This window comes from Lipotes vexillifer, unplaced genomic scaffold (assembly GCF_000442215.2).
Source record: "Lipotes vexillifer unplaced genomic scaffold, Lipotes_vexillifer_v1.1 scaffold815, whole genome shotgun sequence".
NCBI classification, from domain to species: domain Eukaryota; kingdom Metazoa; phylum Chordata; class Mammalia; order Artiodactyla; family Lipotidae; genus Lipotes; species Lipotes vexillifer.
In genome coordinates, this window is record NW_006773723.1 from 3,675,351 (window position 1) to 3,689,937 (window position 14,587).

Consider the following 14,587-nt stretch of genomic DNA (forward strand, 5'->3'; position numbering starts at 1 on the left):
AAAAAGTAGCTTAATATGGAATTAATATATACCAGAGAATAAAGTTTCCAAATTTGTGGAATTTTAAGATATAACAATTTTAAGCACCTCTGAAATTGGTGCTTTAATTACAGAAGAAGTTGAATAAGATATATCTGCCAGTTCATCTCAAACTAAGTAGGTCTTAACTTCAAATACAAGATATTCTCAAATATTTTGGTAATTATGCTAGAAATGGATCACAATGAATAAAACTATGAAGAATCTGCACATTATTTTTAAAAGTTATTAAAGTCAATAATCTTTCAAAAGCAGAAAAACAAGTTACAATGGAGCAGTAAGAGATTTTTAAAAATCTCTATATTTTACTCCATTAACTTTCACAGAAGATTTGAGGAACTTCATTAGTTTAAGAGATATTTCAGCTTGTAAATGTGAGTCCATTTTCATTATATTACATGGACTTTTCATATTATTTTTGATGAAATGCTGATTGCAATTATGTGTTTGATTTTTCTTTATATAATTTATACTCATTTAAAAATGTCATCAGAATTATTTGAAAGCTACTTTTCTTACACATTTTAGTATATTACTTTAAAAAGTTCTTTTTAGATTTTCTCAGAATTGATGATGAGACAAATATCTAAAAATCACATTCCAGAGATGCTAAAAAAGAAAAATAGCATTAGTCATGCTTTATACTACCTGGTCTTAGCTTTTTTCTAATCATATAAAAATTAAAACTGGGTTGGCAAAAACAAACAAGGTGATTGCAGATATATTTTATTTATTTAATTTCTTTATTTTAAATTTAATTATCAAGAACAAGTATAATCATACTGGTATTCTTTGAAGAATACAGTAATTGAGTTTCTAAAACCCCAGTTTCTTGCCAAATTATGTAAAATATAAACATAATTTCCTAGAGGGACTCATTACATTAAGGTGATCCTTTGGCAAATTCTTTTTTTTTTTTTTTTTTAAAGTTGCATGCTTCTTAAAGCAGAAATCACTCATGTTTGCAAAATAAGAACATGCATTTCACCTAGTGAGAAATGGATGCTGTCACTCGATGTTAAAAAAAAAAAAAAAAAAAAAAAAGAAAGGGAGAAGGCCTTTAAATGTTTAAAAGAAAAAAATCTACCTACCTATCTCTATACCTGTATTTTAGTGGTCTAATGTATGTGAAATGGTCTAAAGCACAGGGGAACATTCATACAAACTTTATTTCTTTTGAGTATTGATTATTGGGAGCATCAGGATGACACATAACTTGTCACTTTAAAATATTCTTTGTAAAATGATTCTTTTAAAAAGTCTGAGGACTTTCAAAAATTAAATTTACGGATCCTTTAATATTATCTGTAAGATTGCTTTAAATGCTGCTTAGAAATTCATTCAGCGTATACCAATGTAATTTAGTATGGAATTAGTACATATTTGAGATTAAAATATCCAAATTTGTGGGTGTTAAGAGATGACAATTTTGAATACCAATGAAATTAGTACTCTCAATCTAGAACATACTGAATAAAATATCTTCCAAATCACCTCAATGTAAGTAGCTCTCATTTTTAAATATTAGATATTCTCAAAAATTAGTTATTAAACTGGCAATTGATGACCACAGTTAACCAAAATAGAAAATCTGCACATATATTTTTAAATGTTCACTAAATTAATTAGCATAATTGAAAAACTAGGATATATGTACACAGACGTGTGAAAATATTTTTCACTTGCTAAATAATAAACATTTCCTCCTGTTAAGCCATGTGATATATTGTTAAAGAAATCCTGTGAAATACTTCTGCTATAGAGTTTGTCCTATATTTCTGAATTCTGACTTCATCTTGCTTTAGTGCCATCATTGCCTGCACAGATGCCAAGTGAGCTTGGGTTGAAGTGTAGCCTGAGTGGAGTTGAATAGCACAGGGCTTGTCTCTCTGAATTACAGTAAAAACATTTGAGAAAATCCACTGAAACACATTTTCATTCAGCAAGTATCATGCACCTGCCATGTGGATAGTACTAGTACATGTTAATATATAGCACTAAGAATATTGTGCCCTTTGTTTTTCCAATTATCTTGATCTCTTTAGGCTCTGAGAGAACAGTGAATCTAGTGAGTGTTGGCATCTATGTAGAACCAAACATTTTGTAGGTCTTTAGTTCAGCTCTCAATTAGTCCATTAATTCATTCATAGGTTTATTAATTTCTCCACTTACAAAGTGACTCTGCATATTCCTGGGAGTTCAAATTTGCACAAATACAGACATGTTTCACGAACTGTTAACTATTCAGGGATGATTCTCAGAATTTGGTTTGCTTAAGAACCATTTGAGAAGCTTATTTAAATGCCAATTCCAGTGGCCTTTACCCCCAATTTTTGTTTCGTTACATTTGGATACAGCCCATGAATCAACATTTTTCAACACGACTGCCCTTCCTCCTGTCCTCCAAGAGATTCTGTTGCAGGTGATGTGTAGAACATACAGTGAGGAATTCTAATCTTAGTCTAGGTATGGTCAGTGCACTTTTTGTTTGATGTGATATATCCTGAAGCAAGAGGAATAAAATATTAGAAAGTCTCATTTTTACAACAGAGAGAGCATGGAATAGAGGTTTCTCAGTTAACCAGGCTCTATTGAATTGTCTCCTGGAAATAAGGAAAAGTCTTGCTAAGAAGCTATGGGTAATGCAATTTGTATTACCTTATTATCTCTGTCTTCTTTCCTGATATCATATTTACAGGAGTGCTTGAAAAATGAGCTGCTTAGAGTAGAAAAATTACATATTAGGGAATGATTCTAGCATAGACCTGAGGACATGGTTCCGATGAGCTTCTATTTTACATTAAATCTTTATTTAGGAGTCTTACTTTGCTTTCATTAGATGTGACTCATAGCCTCCTTCCTTGCTTTCTGGACGCACTCGTTTCATGTTTGGAATTGTATTTATGCTTCATTCTCTTCACGCTTTATTTGTGTTTCTTTTCAAAAAATATCAGAACATTTGCAGATGATAACTAGGGTTTGTGTGTAGAGATTGCATTTTAAATAAATATAAACTTGCATGCCATCAAAAATAGATATCATGCTACATGATTTACTTCTATGGTATTTGATAAGAAATGTTGCTTTTTTCCTTTAAAAAATTTTCTACACTGCTATATTTAAAACAGATAACCAACAAGGACATACTGTATAGCACAGGGAATGCTACTCAATATTCTGTAATAACCTAAATGGGAAAAGAACTTGAAAAATAATAGATACATGTATACGTATAAATGAAAATAAAAGGCTGAGCAGTAAAAACAAAACAAAAAATGATCTACTTTCCACACATAAGCAGCTTAGAGGAAAATGGCAGGTCACCAAGGAACAAAAAATGATAGTGAATTGTTGAGATTTTTTTATATGTATAAAGGGATGAATAAACTATTTGAAATAATGAGTAAAAAAATTTTTTTCCCAATGGTAAAAAGCAGATCAGCATAACAGAATGAAGTCAGTAGCTTGAAAATAAAATCTAAACCCATAAACAAATTATTGACAGTTGTCCTTCATCTCATTGGTATACCTATGTGACAATTCCTTTATTTGAGAGAGAGCTGTTCTTAGTATATTTGTGGGTAGGTTGTTTAATACATATTTCTCGCTTTGAATTAAGTTAGAAATTTTTGACATGTAACAATGTAAGTTAATGTGCTTTTTCATACTTAGGCCATAGCTTTTCACTGATTATTTTGCAAAGGTATGAGCCACACTGTGAGATGTTTTGTGTGGTCTGTGGTCAAAGCACTGGGCTAGAACTCTAAGACCGGCTCCAGCCCTCATACTGCCTCTTGTTAGTTTTGTCACCTGAGCTACAAGTAATTCATTGTAAAATGCAGATAAAAATATTCCTATCGCATAGGGATGCTGTGGGAATAGAAATGAGGTATTCTCTGAAAGTGCTATATATATATATTTTTTTTTTTTTTTGCCTTGCCTAACAAGAATATCTGAAAAAAGACACTGGAATTTATATACAAAACTTTCCTTCCAAGTAAATTCATATCTTCTAACTTACATACATGTCTAGTTATAAGCAAAGAAAAAAAAAAGCTTTCTTTAGCATTGAGAAATTGCCTATTAACAGTAAAAATTTAACAGTTTCCTACAAGACAGTAAAATCAGAAGCTTGAAGACAAAGAATGTAAAACTACAAATGTATTTGCAAGCCAAAGTATTTGCTGTAACACTACAAAATATTACATTTACTTTTAACATGGATATTTAAGCAACAGCAAACATTAATGTGATTTGGTTAAAGATATAGAGCAAATTATTCTACTCTCTTCAATTTTCTTCCATATAAATGGTTTTTAGGAAGAAAAGAAAAATGATTTGTGCATACACATGAATGTCCACTAGCAAAAGTTGGGCTGGGAGCAGGAATAGGAGGGGGAGAGACAAGGAGGAGATATATAAGAACTAGAAATTTGTACTTATGTTTACATACTTCTGTGTAAGTAAAGTCATAAATGTATTGAAAAGTCTATGAGCTTTAAAAACTCTTTTAATTATATTGATAAGTATGAAAATATTTGAAACAGCACAATTTTGATGGTTTTACATTAATTCATTGTATAAACGAATCACAACCAAATTGAAAATCACTGTTAAATATTTTTAGGGTTTTGTTGCTTTTGAAATAAACTTGTCCATTTCAAATACTTAATAAAATGGTGATGTTATACTTCAAGATGATTTGTTTAGCTGTGGTAATGATTTTAATATAATTTGACTGAATTTGAATTAATTTTGCACTCCATGTAAGAGCCATTTGAAAGTGGTACAAAATCATGGCTTTATTGTGTTTTTTTTTTTTTTCTTGGTTGAAAATGTGCAAAGAAATGTAATTAATTCAGCAGTTATTTGCATTTTAACATCAAAAACAATAGGTATTAAAGAGGCATTAAAACCCTTCTCTGAATTGCTTAAAACTTCTTATTTAACTATAGTAATCTGTTTAGATTTTCATATGTTATAATACCACTGATATCTTATTTAATCATCTCTAAATAGAAACCTTAAAATTATTGAAGTTGAACACTGAATATACATTAACAGAAGATTGCTCACAAAATTTCCCAATTTTCAATATCTGAAAACAGTAGTTTTTGTGAAATAAAGTTTCATTCAAAATATTTAAAGTTATTTAATAAACATGTTTTTCAAAATTTGAAATATTTAAACTAGTCCTATATATGAATTTCTTTTGGAATGGAAATATAATTTTCTTTTTTAATAGTCTCATGTTCAGTAATTTCAGAAAGGAAATATTCTTAAGAATAATGAATGTATTTTTTGAAAATTATTCTAAAGCTTTTAAATAGAAGAGTGCTAAAGTACATAATGGAAAAAAACATGACAGTGTTCTAATGGAGGTTAGTTAGATTTAGTGACTTATATTTTACTTTTTACTTTTTTAGTTGCTTTCTGCAAGAGATGAATGAGTGCCTTATATTGGTATAGGATGAATTTGCTTGTGTCAGAATATAAACTTAAAATTCCATATAAAATTTTAATTTCTTTAAAACTCAGTTTTTCAAGAATTGTCAGAAGGGGGTTCATTAGGCCAGCTATTTTTCATCTCTTAAGTGCTGTCATATTTACTTATTAATTAGTGACATTTGTTTTGGGACTCTGTATTTCAAGAATTTAATGTAGAGTGTTGTTAGTATCATAAAACAAAATTGAAATTAACCTTATGAAACTGATTTTCGGAAGGTAATTTAGCATAGTGTTAGGAATAGCAACAGCATGCATGAGCTTTGTATTCAGGTAGCCCTATTTGCAGGTTTCCCCATTGCCCCTTTACTAATTCTATGATTTGAGAACAGCAACGTCCTTCTCCCAAATATCAGATTTGTCATCAGAAAAATGGGAATTATAACAATACTTACATCACACAGTTTTGTGAAGATTAAGTAAAATAATTTCTGTAAAGTGCTCAGCGTATCTGATAAAGGATTAGACCTAGAAAAAAAGGTTTGTTATTGTAATTCATATCATTTTTATATGAATTTCTTTCCTGTCTTCAACTAGCACAAGAGGTTTAGTACATGTGAAAAAGAAAGTGAGACCATAGGATTTTGGCCTTAGAGGTTTATTGTCTCTTGTCATAAGTGTTTCATCTAAATATGCTCCACATGTTTAGATATCATTTCAACAAGTACTCTCTACTTGATATTTAAGTCCTACGCATTATTTTATCTTCTCACAATTTAGAGAATTCACATCCAATAATAAAAGCAAAAATATCAAGAGAGAAACGGGTGGGGGGATTTTTTTCTTTCTTATTTTTCCCCAGGCTAAAATCTGATGTTCTTATCTTCCTTTTTATGGACTTTGCACATTTATGATCTGAAATTCTCAAATAACATTGTTAATATCTGAGACCATCGGATTTCTAACATCTCGGTGGCTGAGTTAAGGACATCTTTTGTAGAAAGCAGTTTTAAGATAGGAAACATATCTCTGTTCATATACAGTTTAAACACAGAAGGGACAAACGAGCTCCAAGTAGCTCCATTTTGTTAAGGAAAATTATGAATGGGAAAGAAGTTATTCTCCGATATAAAAGCTTTTAACTGAAAGAAAGAAAATCCTAAGAACACACATTTTAAAAAAATCACAGAAGCAGCATTCCTTTTACAATAAAGTTCAGATTCTTTGCTCATAAAGTGATTCCTTTTTCCACAAAGCAACAATCATGGTTGTTTCCTTAGAAATCCTATGTTTGTTTAAAACACACTTTCCAACCATAATGCTGTCATAATATACACATTTACAAATTTACTTTTTAAATTGTATCATTGCTTTCCCTAGTAATCAGGAGTTTAAGTAATTCTCAGTTAAAAAAAAAAATAGCAAGAAAAGTGATATGTGCTCATTACTGGCCTTTTAATGGCTTCAAGATCTTAGCATCTCTGTGCTGCTGACTGTTTAAATGTGTATACTGTCAACATGATTACATTGCTTATTATCTTCCTGACAAGCAAAAAATTTTAGAAATTTGAACAGAGAACGATTCTTTTGGGGAAAACTATTGGCACTTATAAGTCAACATAGGCTAATTTTAGGGACTTGTCATATCAAATCTTCTGGGAGTCAAATTTTCTTTAAAATAATATTTTTTTGATTATTAAAAGACAGATATTCAATTTAAAGAGCATGGCATTACAGAGGTCAAAATAAGTAAAAAGTGTTACCCAGAAATAATTACTTTTAATATTCAGTGATGTACTTTCTAGGTATTTTTATATATAACAAACATAGAATAGTATTAACATTTATGTGCATTACAATATGCAATGCACTGCACCTAAATGCTTTGTGTACATTACTTAATTACAAAAATACCATGGGATAGACAGTATAATTATTCTTATGCCATAGAAAAGGACACAGATCCTTGCCAAACAAATTTTCTTAGATTACATGGGTGGTACTCAAGAGTTAGATTCCTAAGCTTTAAGAATCAAACACTAAACTGTGGAATACATACACATTAAAATACCCATTTTTGTTAATATTGTATACACTTACTTGCCTATATATGCAGTTTCCACGCAGGCAACAAAGTTTTAAAATTTAGCGCCAGGGGCTTCTGCTTCTGCTCATGATGGAGTAGCTGGTATTAGCCTTACTCCTTCATATTAAGTAATTATAAAACTAGACAAAGTATATGCCAACTTTACAGGCACAGGACAAAAGGTAGCATGGGACTGTGGTTCTTGAGAGGAGGGAAACGAGAGGTGAGCCGTGTGTTTCATGCTGGCTTTCTTCATGGTGACATTTTCCCTGGCCAACTTGTATGGAGGTGGAGTTCAACTGGAGTGAAGAGTGGCGATCTCACTGATCTGGGGAGGAAATGGCTAGGATTTGTGGGACAGTGTGCCAAGAGAAGGCAGCAGAGGGAGAGGACAGAAGCCTACAAGTGTATTTTCTTGGATTCTTAACTGAGGACTGTGCTGTTCTTGCACAGGGCAAGACTACTTTAGACCTGAGAGAGTGATTATTGTGAGTCTGGGAACTGAATAGAGAAAGAGAGGTCAGGCAGAGCTGGGACACTTCAGAGTTACAGCCCAGCCAAAGAGAATAAACCTTCCTTCCTGAGTTCCTTGAGCATTCAGAAGAGACCTTGGAAAAATCAAACATTAAGGGTTATAACCACACACTGAATTGAGAGCCACTTATAAGAAAGAAGGAGAAATTGAAATAGACCCAGCCTAACAAAGCATACTTTGTTAATGCTTATGAAGGTGAGGTGGATCTGCCAATAATTTAATTCCTGACATAAAACTCAGTATCCTTTAGAGAAGATAACATAAGCCAGCCTTCCTACAGAGAATCAACTATAATATCCACCGTATTATACAAAATTACTAGTCATGTAAAAAAGCTGGAAAATTGTGACCCCAAATCAAGACAGAAGAGCGTTCAACAGAAACAGACCTTATTATACTCAGATACTGGAATTAGCTGACTTTTAGTGGCTTTTAAAAAACAACTATACATATTTTGTGGACTTAAAGGAAAGGAACACAAGGAATAAACAGATGAGACATCTCGGTTGAAATACTGAAACTAGAAAAAGAACCAAAGGAAAGCCTAGAACTGAAATACAATATGTGAAGTTTTAAAACTCACCAGATAGAATTAACAGCTGATTTGAACAGTGCAGAAAGAAGGGTCAGTGAACTTGAACACAGGTTAACAGAAATAATCCACACTGAAGATCAGAGATTTTTTAAATGAAGAATAAAAGGGCTTCAGTGACCAGTGGGACAATAGAAAATGATAAAACATTTAATCAGAATTCTAGAAAGGGGAGAAAGAATGGGAAAGAAAAAAAGATTTTAAGAAATAATGTCCAACTTTTTTTCAAATTTGGTGAAAAATATGAGCCTACAATACCAGTTCATAAAATGTCAGGCTGATAAAATAAAACAATTTCAGGTAAACAGAAGCTGATAGAAAATGTTATCAGCAGACCTGCACTATAAGAAGTATTAGAGTCTCTGAGGCTGAAGGGAAATTGTATCAGATAGAAAATTAGATTTGTAGGAAGAAGTGAGAACACCAGAAGTATTTAATACATGAGTAAATATATGACTATCTTGCTTTTGTTAATTTTTAGAAAGACAGCTGACTGTTTGAAGCAAAAATACAAACAATGTAGTGTAGGGTTTATAACATACAGAGAATTAAAATCATAGGAAAAATAGCAAAAAGGATGAGAGTAAATGGAATCACTTTTTATAAGAAGTGATACAATACTAATTGTAAATAGACTATAATAAGCTAGGGCGGCATGGCTTTAATCCCAAAGGCAATCACTAAAAATAAATAAATAAATAAATAGAGAGCTTTAGCTAAAAAGCTAACAGAAAACATAACACCAAATACTAAAATACGTTTGACTAAGGAGGAACAATGAACTCCAAGGCAGTTGGGGCAAATAGAATACAAATAGTGTGATGTTCAACTTAAACCTAAACATATTAATAATTGCATTAAGTATAAATGGACTACACCCACCAATTAAAAGGCAGAGATTGTTAGCCTGGATAAATAAGCAAGACTCATATGCTGACTATAAGATTCATAGTTTAAAGATCAGGTAGGTGAAATTAAAAGGATATAAAAGACATTACATGCCAAAAGTAGGCATAAGAATGTTGCTGTAGCACAATGATGAAAAGTACATTCATCAGGAAGACATAGCAGTTGTAAATGTATATGCACTTAAAATATTTTCAAAATATGTGAAGTAAAATTAGAAAAATTAGACAGATGGCTAGTCACAGTAGGATATTTAATACATTTCTCTCAATAATTGATAGAAAATGTAGACAAAAATGCATAGGGATATGGAAGACTTGAACAGTACTATCAGCATTTATTGTAGGTTGAAATTTACAGTATACCCAACAATGCAGAAAACACATTATTTTCAGGTGCAGATGGAATATTCATCAAAATAAACTGTATGGGGACTTCCCTGGTGGTGCAGTGGTTAAGAATCCGCCTGCCAATGCAGGAGAACATGGGTTCGAGCCCTGGTGCGGGAAGATCTCACATGCCGCGGAGCAGCTAAGCCCATGCACCACAACTGAGCCTGTGCTCTAGAGCCCGTGAGCCACAACTGCTGAGCCCACATGCCTAGAGCCCGTGCTCTGCAACAAGAGAGGCCACCGCAATGAGAAAAGTCTGCACACCGCAACAGAGAGTAGCCCCTGCTCACCACAACTAGAGAAAGTCCACACACAGCAACCAAGACCCAACGCAGCCAAAAATAAAAATAATAAATTTAAAATTTAAAAAAAAAACACTGTATGCTGAGCCAACTTTCTGTACTCTGATCGCAACAGGATTAAATGAGATATCAACATAAGACAAGTAGGAAGATTCCAAAATATGGAAATTAATTCTTCATAACACATAGATGAAAGAAAAAGCAAAAAGGAACTTAGAAAATAATTCAAACTAAGAGAATGAAAATACAGCATACAGAATTTGGGGGGATGTAGCCGAAGCACTGCTTAAAGGAAACTCAGAACCTTAAACAAAAGAATTTTAAATTATTGATATAAATTTCTCCCTCGAAAATCCAGGAAATAAATACAAATTGAATCCAAATAAGTTGAAAGAAGGAAATAGTACAGATAAGGGTAGGAATCGATGAAATAGAAAAAAAGGCTGACAATATTAGCAATGTTGAAACTAATAAATTCCTAGTAATACTGACAACAAGGTAGAGAAACACAAATTACCAATATTACAAAGGAGAGACACGGCCAAATTTCACTACTAGATTTTATAGAGACACAAAAGATAACAAAAGAATATTGCAAGTAACTTGATGCCAACATAGTTGACAACTTAGGTACAATGGGGAAAAATCCCAGCAAAACACATCATACCAGAGATAAAACAAGGAGAAGCAGTGCATCTGAATAGTTCTACATATGTTAAAGAAATGGAATTTGCAAAAAGCAAAATTCTTCCCCAAAAGAAAACTTCAGGTTCAAGTTTTCAGTGGTGAACTCTGTCAACCATTTAGGGAAGAAATAATGCCAAATGTAACAAACTCTTTCACAAAATAGAGAAGAGGGAAAATTTCTCAGATTGTTTTGAGACCAGCATAGTTCTGATATCAAAACCTGACAAAGACTTTAAAAGAAAAAAAGTTACAGATGCATCTCCCTTATGAACATAGATACATGTGTTCTTAACAAAATATTATTAAATTAGATCTGTATGATCCAGTACAATTGAATTAAACTCCTAATGGGCTTAAAAAAAAAGAAATTGATGAACTGATTCTAAAATTTATATGGAAATCATGACCCTAAGTGCCAAAGTCATCTGGGAAAGAACAGTATCTCTGGAATTACAGTATCTGATTTCAAGATTTACCATAAGGCTATAGTAAAAGTGTGGTATTGACATGACTAGACAAACAGATCAATGGAATGGATTAAAGTCCAGAAATACATCTGGTCAGTTAGTTTTCAACAAAAGCTTCAAGGCAATTTGATATAGGAAGGAAAATATTTTCAAATATTAGTGCTGGAACAGTTGGATATATATACAGAAAAAGAATGAACTTTGACCTTCTACTTCATACCATGACAGAAATTATTTTGAAATGAATTACAAGCACAAACATAAGAGCATAGATTCTGAAACTTCTAGAAGGAAATGTAGAATATATTCACAACCTTGGGGCAGGCAAAGATTTTTCTAGAGATTAAAAAGAAAAGTCACTAAGGGTAAAAGAAAAATTTGATAAACTGGACCTCATTAAAATTACAAATTTCTTCATAGAAAATGAAAGTAAGAGGAAAATAAACAAAATGTAAGGGCATGTCACTGACCTGGAGAAAATAGATGCAGTATATCTGACAAAGGACTCTTATCTACAATGTATACAGAGCCCCTGCAAATCAGTTTTTCAACAGCAGAAATAACCCAATAAAGATAGGCAAAAGATTTCAATATACAGTTCACAAAAGGAGGTAAACAAATGGTAAATAAGCACATGAAAAGCTTTTAACATTGTTAGCCATCAAAGAAATGTAAATTAAAACAACATTGAAATATCTCTTCCCACCAACTAGAATGACTAAAATGAAAGACTTTAAACACCAAATGTTGTCAAGAATGTGGAGTAGCTGGAATTCTCAAACAATTGCTCTTGGGAATATAATTTTATAATCACTCTGGAGAAAATGTCTGGCAGTTTCTTATAAAGTTTAATATGTACCTATCCTGTGGTCTAGCAGTTCCTAGATGTTTTCCCAAGGGAAATAAAACATGTATTCACAAATATTTGTACATGAAAGCAGTTTTATTCAAAGTAACCCACACAGAAAACAATCAAAATTACATTCACTGCAAATTGTATATTCACACAATGGAATACTATTCAATAAAAATGAACTAAGTACTGATACATGTAACAATATGATGAATCTCACCGCTGTGGACTGAATCGTTTCCCCCTCTCCCACCAAAGTCATATGTTGATACTATAACTCCTAATGTGATAGATTGTATTTGGAGATAGGGCTTTTATGAGGTACTTAAGGCTACATGACATAAGGGTGGGTTCCTAATCCAGTAGGACTGGTGGCCTTGTATGAAGAGGAAGAGCTCTCTCTCCCCCGCTCTCCCTCTCCCCACGTGCATGAACTGAGGAAAGGCCGTGTGAGGACACAGTGAGAAGGTGGCCATCTGCAACCCAGGGAGAGAGCTCTCACCTGCCAGACCTGCTGGCATCTTGATCTTGGACTTTCCAGCCTCCACGACTGTGAAAGAGTAAATTTCTGTTGTTTAAGTTACCCAGGCTAACATACTTTGTTACAGCAGCCTAAGCTGAATAAGAAACTCATAAACATCGTATTGAACAGAAGAAACGAGACAGAAATGATTACATACCATACTAATTTAATCACAAGAAATTGAACAACAGGCAAAACTAATTTATGGTGATCAAAATCAGAACATAGCAGGGGCAGTAAGGGATTGGCATGAGGAAACTTCCTAGGGTGATAGAAATATTTTATATCTTCACTGAAATATTTTATATCTTCATTATATAGGTGTATACATTTATCAAAACTCATTACATTTATCAAAGCTCATATTTGCATTTCATTGTAAATTTGAATTAAAAAATAAAACAACAATTTTAATATATAAAAATCATGGCTACATGATGTTGCATCATAGAATACTCAAGGAGTCAAAGTTAAACTTGACATTTGTTATTGTTTCTGAAATGAAATGATTAAATTTATGTAAAAGACACATGAGGTATGAAAAGTAATTCAAGACACTCATATGGGCACTTGCTATGGAAATATCTCATAACCGTGACCTCTGATAAGTTTTCAAAAAGTCTGTGCTTATTGTAAGCGTGATGTTTGAATAATCCTGAGCAGAAACAGAAATTGTCGTTTTAATTTCATAGCACATCAAAAAGCAGAATTTGATCTTTGTTGATGAATTTCCTAGTTTTGAATATATGTACTCTTCCAATGTGGTCACACTATCTTTTATTTGATATACTAAAAGTTCCTTTCTCATCAATTTGCCTGTGATATAAAGAGCTAAATATGTGGAAATTTGACCTGAGAATGTCCTATTAACTGCAAATGTGTAGTATTAAAATGGGAATCTGCTCATATTCTTTTTTTAAACATCTTTATTGATATATACACATGGCATGAAACTCACCCATTTAAAGTGTACGGTTCAGTGGGCTTTTACTATATTCACAGAGTTGTGCAACCATCCCAGAATCTAATTCAGAGCACTCTCATCACTCCAAAGAAACCCAATTAGCAGTCACTTCTTGTCCCTAGTACCACCCACTCCCACACCTCTAGGCAATCAGTAATTTTTTTCAGGCTTACAGTTTTGCCTGTTTTGAGCATTATAGGTAAATTAAATCATACATGTAATATATGTGGTCTTTGGTGAAGGGCTTCTTTTGCTTAGCATAATGTTTACAAGGTTTATCAATGTTATAGCATGTATTCGTTCTTCATTCCTTTTCTAAAAAAATAGACTTTAGGTTTTACAGCATTTTTAGGTTCACAGGAAAATTGAGCTGAAGGTACAGTTATTTCCCACATACCATCCTGTCCCACATTGGTACAACTTTTCCTACTGTCAACGCCACACACCAGAGTGAAATGGTATAATAAGTGAACATACATTGACACATTATTATCACCCAAAGTTCATACTTTAACCATTGTTCATTTTCGGTGTTGTTCATTCTTTTGGAAATGAAAAATGTTCAGTGACTTGTATCCATCATTATAGTATCATACAGAGTAGTTTCACTGCCCATAAATCCTCTGTGCTGTATCCATTCATGCCTCTAACAACCCCTAACTGTCATTGACCCTTTTTAACTGTCTCCATAGTTCTTTCTCCTCCAGAGTATTGAAGAGTTGGGTTCATACTGTATGTAGGCATTTGAGACCGGCTTCTTTCACTTAGTAATATGTGTTTAAGTTTCCTCAAGGTC